Genomic DNA, 8,598 nt, shown 5'->3' on the forward strand with positions numbered 1-8,598 from the left:
GGTACCAGACCTAGATGGATTCTTAAACTGTAGCTAGGACCCCAGTGGACAAGGACTATAACCTAACCAAAGATCCATGACCAACAACCACCAAGACATTGAAATCAAGGAAGGCATGAACAAATCATGGAGAGGTGACTAGATGAAATGCCATGAGAATGGAAGCAAACGAATGTGACCAACCTAAGACTTGAGCTGGGGCCAAAGGGCTTAGGTCCAAGTGAATGGGGCCAAACCAAAAACAAGAAGTTATGAGGGTCCATGATCAAGCAAGGTCACCAAATATACAGAGGGTAAAGAAAGGATGAAACTAGGGTTTTAGATGTCACCAAATGGAAAGTTAAGCCACAAGGCATATTAAGACCACACCCTTCTTAATTAGGGTTTCTATGAGGCCTATCCCTCAAACAAGCCCCTTTGAATCAAGCCAGATGCTCCACAAGCAAGTCCTCCAATATATGAGCACTCATTAGGTTTCTAATAGCCAAGACGAGGCCTATAGAAGCTCCATAGGATCCCATCCTCATATCATCAATAATTAGGGTTTTAAAGACCCTTGATGATTGCTTAGATGACACCTTGTTGAATCCACACCTCCACCATTAGATGATTTGGGTTTCACATAGCCTATGCTTTGATGAATAGCCAAGCCATAGTTTTGGAACTTTATCCACGCACTAACCCTAGCTTTACAAGCCAATAGCTTTGAATCTATGATGATCCACTCATGGATGAATGATGAATATGAATGAGTTTTGAGTGTATGCAAATGATCCCCAAGTCAAGTGGTTGGATGGAAAGATGAAAAAGTGGAGGGTAAATTTTGGGGTACAACAATGATGTCTTTCATGAATTTAGCATATATTGGCATTTGTTCCAGAGCTTTAGAAAATGGAATGTTTATCTCAAGTTTCTTAAACATCTCCAAAAATTTCTCAAAATTCTTCTCATTATGGTTTTTCTTCTTTTGTCTCGGAGGATAAGGAAGTTTAATGATTGGCTTGACAGTTTTTTCCTTCTCATTCTCCACTATAGGAATTATCACAACATCCTCCACCGTTTTCTTTGGTTCTTTGATTTCTAACTCGACTTCCAACAACTCATCTTCTTTTACAAATTTTTCTTTTGGTTTCTCAGTAGACTTACCACTTCTGGTCACCACAACGTTAACATTATTATGCTCACGAGGATTGTCACTGTGCCACTAGGCAAGGTACCTGGAGCTTGAGAACTTGAGGCCAATTGTTGTGCTATGTGACCCATATGAACCTCAAGAATTTTTTATAGAGGCAGTGGTGTTTTTCTGATTGTTTCTAGTCTCTTCTTGGAACTGAATATTGTGAGCGGCCATTGTTTAATGGCAATCTCCCTGTCTGATTTCTTTGGAGCTTGATGTTGTTGTTGTTGTTCTTGATATTGAGTCTGATATTGACCTTGACCCTGTTGTGGAACATTCCCCCTTTGATCTTTCCAGTAGAAGTTGGGATGATTCTTCCAACCTGGATTGTAAGTATTGGAGTAGGGATTATTCTGCTTCAAAAATTTGATCTTCAATTCGTTGAGGAGTTGCAAAGTAATACACAGTGTGGTAAGGTCCATTATAAATCTCACAAGTGATAGGCTGAGTAGGTTAAATTTGAGCTACCTGTTAAGTACCTATATTCATAGCTTTCAACTTCTTTTCCAATTCAGCAGCTATTGTATCTTCCAACCGGATTTTATTAGTTTCCAGCTTCAGATTAATAACTCCCTCAGGTTTTCTCGTACATCTATCATACAACTCCATATGCTCATTTGCAGTTATCGCTTCAATGATCTTTTTAATACCGGTGGCTGCTGAGAAATTGGTGGAGCCATCGACTGCTATATCAATCAACTGTTTTGTCTTTATTTTGAGACCATTGACAAACATCTTCGCTTGTTCAGTCTTATCCATATTATGATTTGGGCAAGCCACCAGGATCCTTTTGAATCTTTTGTAGGCATCTCCCAAAGACTCACCCTCCTTCTGTTTGAAGTTCAAGATTTCATACATTTTTCTCAGAAATGATGATGTTGTAAAATACTCATTTAAGAAATCCTTTTCCATTTCTTCGCATGATGTAATAATGTCGGCTGGGAGAGAATAGAACCGTTCTTCCGCCTCTTCAGCTAAAGTGAACGAGAACATTCTTAACTTCTTTGCTTCATCAGTATGACCATCAATTTTCAAAGTAGTACTCATGGTCAGAAATCTCTTCAAGTGCTTGTTTGCATCTTCATTCACCTTTCCGGTGAAAGGTTTTCCTTTAAGTTGATTGATTGTGCTTGGATGCAGTTGAAAATTAATCACATTCACCAGTTGGTTGATAATTGTTAATCTACCACCTGGTGCATTTGCGCCTCCTTAGTCATCAAGGAGCCTTTCTGGAGGTGGAGGTGGAGGAGCTTCAGCCATTGTTTCCGTTTCTAAGTCTGAATCTGAGTGAACCGAGGGAACCTCCTCTTTGGAATTTAGTCTAGCCAATCTAGCATGTCTGAGTCTCTGGTGAAGGGTTCTCTCGATTTCTGCGTCAAAAAGAAATTCAGCTGAGGGATCTTCTCGCATAAACAAATTAGACAGATTAGTGAATGAAATTATATAAATGACTGAAAAGTAATTTTATTGTAGAGCAACAAAATTTTAATTGAACTAGAATCAAACTCTATATTTTGGCAGTCCCCAGCAACGACGCCAAAAACTTGATCGGAAAATAGCAAGTGTACAATTTTTCCCTTTGCAGTAATAAAGGGGAAATTCCATGAATGTTGATCTCAAGGACTGCGTATTAATATCGAGTTCAAATAATTGTTCAATTAAACAAAAACTAGTATTGGGGTTTTAGATTCAAACTTATAAAACTAAGGGGCAAATAAAATAAATAATACTATAAAACAAGGTTTTCAAGGAAAAAGGGACATGCCAGGGAAGGTGTATAATTTGTCCCTGTAACAACTCTGAGTTACTATTGCATCAACAAATATCAATTAAGTACTATCAATTCTCAAGGGTATTTTATCCCAAGGCCTTGGTGAGAAAAATTTTAATTGCTCAACCCTACTCTCTAAGTCCCTAGAAAATTACCGGTGAAATTAAGTCTTAAAATATCGAGAATAATCTGGTTCATACAGGGTATCCCTAGTCCTAGGTGATATCTATTGCAGAGTAATCTTATGAAAACCTCATCAATGGCGATCTAGCCTAATCGACAATCATACATAAATCTCAATTGTTCCAAAAGAGAAAGCTTTACACACATCAAAAGATTACCGTAATTATGAAAAACAATATTTTCATAACAATCCCAAACTCAAAGTCATTACATGTGTAAATTAGGGACACCTCCTAGCATTGGAGGGCTTAGCTAGTCATATTGTTCAAAATACATTCAAGATAAAACTTTTACAAGTGATTGGATAACTTGGATCTTCAATTGTGTTTGCTCATGAAAATATTTCGTTCTCTGAATTCTTTGATCTCTCCAATTCTTGATCGTATCACAATTCTTCGTGCTCTATTCAGTCCAACCAAAAGTCCCTCAATTCATCATAAAAACTCTTCTAAATAGTGAAAATCCCTTAGTACTGGTTGGAAATCCTCAGAATTCCCTTTCCGCTAAATACTTGAGAAAATAAAACAAGAGCAAAAAGAATCAGCGCCTGGATCAACACGGCCCGTGTCAGCTAACATGGGTGGCCATGTTGCCTCACTGGTTGTTCCACTTCTTCTCAAGTAAGCTGACACAACCCGTTTCAGGTGACACGGGTGCCTGTGTTATGCCACTGTCAGTTCCACTTCTTCTCAGGTAAGCTGACACGACCATTATCCTTCCACAGTCCGTATCAGGTGACACGGGTGGTTGTGGCAGGCCTCATGTAGCTTGGAAATTTCTTTCCCGAAACACCAGATTCCTCTGCTTTCTCGCACTAAGTCTTTTGGGTCTTCTCCTTGGACCTGAAGAAAAACAAAACAGACAACCAAAGCATCAAATGCAGAAAACACAAAATAAAACTAAAAATTGAGAAAACACACAAATAACTTACGGAAACTAAAACTGACTAAAAAGGCAGCATAATACGAACAAAGTACTACTGAGGCCTTGGCTTCTTATCGAATAGGTGATGAAAATACAGTAAAAATGGTGATCGGACAGTAACTTCAATTCTCCACTTCAAATGCTTGCAAATTCTTCTTCTTCTCAATGCCTATAATTTGTAGAAAAATTGAGTCGTGAGAGCAATAAGAGAAAGGATTGAAGATCCGGCGAGAGACTAATGTGATTTCTGAGCAATTTATGATCTGAAGTGATGATGATGATTGATGGAGGCTCAAAGCTCCACTGTGCATAGCTTCAAATGTTGAAGCTCTCACAATAATGGAAGGAGTGTGTGGTGAGGGTGGAAAGAGATTCTCAGAGAGAATTGAGATAAGAGGGTGGGATTTTGGAGAAATGAATCATGTACCTTGAAATTGTGATGGTGATGTGTATTTATAGACTTTTGTCCCTCCAATTCTGTAAGAAATTCAGGTTAAATGTCAATGAAGTTTAACTCAAATCACATTGAAATATGGAATTCTGTTAAGGGTTAGTTTGGTCATTCTCTTGGTGGCTGTTAAGTTAGTTTGGAAAGTTCAATTAGTTAACTGTTAGCATGTGAAATTTGGTTAGAGTGGGTTCACATTGTTAAATTTTAGTTAGCAATAATTATTGGTTATGAGTTAGTTGTATTTTCTGTTAGGACAGTTGGAGTTAAGATGTTAGAATGAGGCTGTTATGGTTCAATTTCACTTTTCTGTTATATGCTATGTTAAATTTAATTTATGCATGATTATTGCTAATGCATGATATCGAGTTATGGCATGGTTGTATGGTATGAGCTTGTTATATTGATGTGCAATGAACTTGAACTGCTATGTGGTTACTATGACTTGGTTTGAATGCAATAGGTACCTTAAACTGTCATATTAATTGTTGATCAAATTTCCATGCTGCTGATATGAAAATGATGCAGTTAATGTCCCATATTGGTTGCTTAATGAATTTGAAAGAATGTTGCTATTGTCATGAATGAATAACGTTAAAATGGTGAGCTAGTAGTTTTGTGTTGTTATGTGTAACACTCCGATTTAATTTCCATATTTATTTATTAGGTGTTTATTTTAATTAATCATTATTTGGTGTGATAATTAATTACATATGTGTTCTGGTGATTATTTGAATTATTTGAATATATGTGTAATTTGAATAATTGAATTTTATGAGTAGCAATAGCAATTGTCTAGTAATGGGCCTAATTAATTAGAATGAGCGGATAAGTGGGTTAAGCCCATTATGAGTTAAAAAGATAGTAAGGGTTTTAGAGATTAGAGTTAGTTTTGTAAAACAAGAGAAGAAGAGAGAATAGAAGAGAAGAGAAGAGAAAGAGGAGAAGAGGAAACTAGAAGAAGAAGGACCTAGAGATTTCATCTATACTAAGATAAGGATGGGATTTCAAGTGATTATGGGTAAACATAATGTATGTAATGTATGTGGGTTAGATATCATGAACGTAGGATTTGGGAATTTTGATTTTTGAGAAACCCTAACATGTGTTTATGTTTTAATCCATTAAATTGATGTTTATGTTATGATATGATGTTTCTATATTGAATTCCATGAATGGGTATGTGTATAGAACATGATTTGGTGTATAATTGCATGTTTGAGTTTCACTTGAAAATGGTTGATTTGGGATTTTGGTGAAAATTAGTGGAGCTTAGGATCTTGTTTCTATAATCCTAATAGTTGTTATATGATATATATATAAGTTGTATAACTATTTATTTCATGAAAAATGATGGATTAATGTTGTTTTATGATGAAAATTCATGTTGGACAGCAGCATTTTTGCAACAACATATTTTCTGGTTTTTGACATCATTTTTGCAACAAATTTTCTGGTTTTTGACAGCATTTTCGCAATAATAAATTTTCTGGTTTTTGACAACATTTTCGCAACAACAAATTTTCTGGTTTTGACAGCATTTTGAAAACTTATAAATTCAATAGCTTTTTAACCGTAACTCCGTTTGAGGTGTCGTTTGGACCGTTACGAAGCTAAGAATATTATCTATAACATGATATTCATTTTGATAATAGTAGATTAATATTTTATCAAAAGAATCCTAATATGAATGTATATTCTATGTGTGGTGAATATGAATGACATGTTTTCTATTGTTTGGCATGTATTGGATGGTTTTAGATGTATTTTGTGAAGAAACATAATACTTGAAATTACGTATGTGATGATATGAATTGGTGAATTTAATGAATAACATGAATTGGCTTGTTTGCTTTATGTTAATATGTTGTGATGAGATGATGAATGCTATTTGATGTATTATTTGGGATTGAAGTCATGTTAGGTGTATGTTGTGCAAATGTTGGATGTGGTATGCTTATGTATGATTAAGAGGTTGCGATCGTCTTAATTGTATGAGTCTTATTGTTGTTGCACACTTACACTAGCATGAGTCTATGAAAGAGGCAATGTTGGGTAATCTCGCGTAGATTATTTGCTTGTCCCAAACCTAACATCGAATGGTGTTTGAAAGCTTAAGGCCAAATAGAGCTTTAGAGGTGGTTATCTAGTCTATTTGTGAGACGCTCGGCAAGCCGAAAATGATAACGGATGGGATCCACATGCATATCACATTGAGTCACACATTGAGTTGCACGTGTCAGTGTGAATCGTTGTTTGTGTGATTATGTGATATGATTTTGTGGATATGATTTTGGTAGACATGCATAGACTTGGATTTTAGGTGATCCATTTGATATGAATTGATGATGTGTTGTTGATGTGATATGTGTGCATACTTGTGATATATGTGATAAAATGGTAACTTGTATACATTATGGAATCATGTGAAAGTTGTATACATATTTGATGATGATTTGTAAATGATGATGGATGATAATATGTACATGAAATTGATATGTTGTGAAATATGACTTTTGTACATCGTTTAGTATTTATATAAATGAATACTTGTGGATTGTTGAGCCATGTCGTATGATGGTAAACATGTGATTCTTTAATAAGATGATATGATGCATGTTTGTATGAAGCGTGACGAATTCTAATAATATATGTATGTTTGTTATACATTTCATATTATTATGTTTTTCTATAATGATTTGAATTCTCACCCTTCTGTTGGAATGATGTTCTATCGCGACATCGCTCAGGTACCGGAGATAGTGGTGCTTCGTACAAGGATTAGATTCGGAGGCTAGTTCTTGTTGTATTTTGACTAGGAAGTCTATAGTGCTCTGGTCATGTAACAGTTGGGTTTATGGGATTATTTGTATTTGTTTTGATGTTGAGAGATATTGTTGTGCTATCTTTTATCTTGTTATTTGGATATGTTGGTTTTGATGTTGAGTGTCCTTAGAGCCCAAAACGATATTTTATGGTAGATGATTTATGGGGATCATCATTATTTACCATTTATGAAGAGAGATGGTATTCTGTTGTGTGAGTTTGCATGTTGGTTATTTGGTTTTGATTTATAATTCGTGTTACTTGTATGTGACCATGGCATGTGTTGTTTCTGGAAGAAGTAAATGTGATACCCTCGTGTATGCATGCTTTAATTTACTCTGATTATGCAATTGTATGTTGTATTTGAGTAGTAGTAGTTTTTTTTGGGGGGGGGGGGTGTTACATTAGTGGTATCAGAGCCTGGTTGGTCATTTGTCCAGGTTATGAATTTGTTTGATTCTGTTGTATCTGATTTGTGTGTATGACACAATCGATACGGTTTATTTAACAATCCTTGTTGTTGTGGTTGTTTGGTTGGTATAGAAGGAAGATGGTTGCTGGAAGGAATGATGATGCGCTTGAAATGGAATTTGACCTTGTTGGCTGGTGCCATTCCGCAAATGAATGCTAGTGATCGGGAGTGTGATGCTCATGAGTTATGTGTTTTGGGGAAGTTTCAGAGAAACAAACCGCCAACTTTTGAAGGAGCTCATGAACCTGATAAAGCTCAAGAGTGGTTGAAGGCGATTGAGAAAATATTTTGAGTTATGAAATATTCAGATATACAAAAGGTGCAGTTTGGCACTCATATGCTTGAGAAAGAAGCTGAGGATTGGTGGCGCAACACTGTTTAGAGATTTGATAAGAGGTTTATTCGTTCGAGTGTGTCACCGTGGGGTGCACCTATCTTGTTAGTTAAGAAGAAAGAAGGTACTATAAGGTTGTGTGTTGATTAAATACAACTGAATAAGGTTACTATCAAGAATAAGTATCTGCTTCCGAGGATTGATGATTTGATGGATCAGTTGGTTGGTGCTTGTGTGTTTAGTAGGATTGATTTGAGGTATAGGTATCATCAGATCCATGTGAAAGCTAAAGATATTCAGAAGACTTCTTTTAGAATAAGGTATGGACACTATGAGTATTCAGTGATGCCTTTCGGTGTGACGAATGTACCTGGTGTATTTATGGAGTACATGAATCGAATTTTTCATAAATATCTCAATAAGTTTGTTGTTGTGTTTATCGATGATATTTTGATCTATTCTA

The sequence above is a fragment of the Lathyrus oleraceus genome, chromosome 2 (genome assembly GCF_024323335.1).
Source record: "Lathyrus oleraceus cultivar Zhongwan6 chromosome 2, CAAS_Psat_ZW6_1.0, whole genome shotgun sequence".
NCBI classification, from domain to species: Eukaryota; Viridiplantae; Streptophyta; class Magnoliopsida; order Fabales; family Fabaceae; genus Lathyrus; species Lathyrus oleraceus.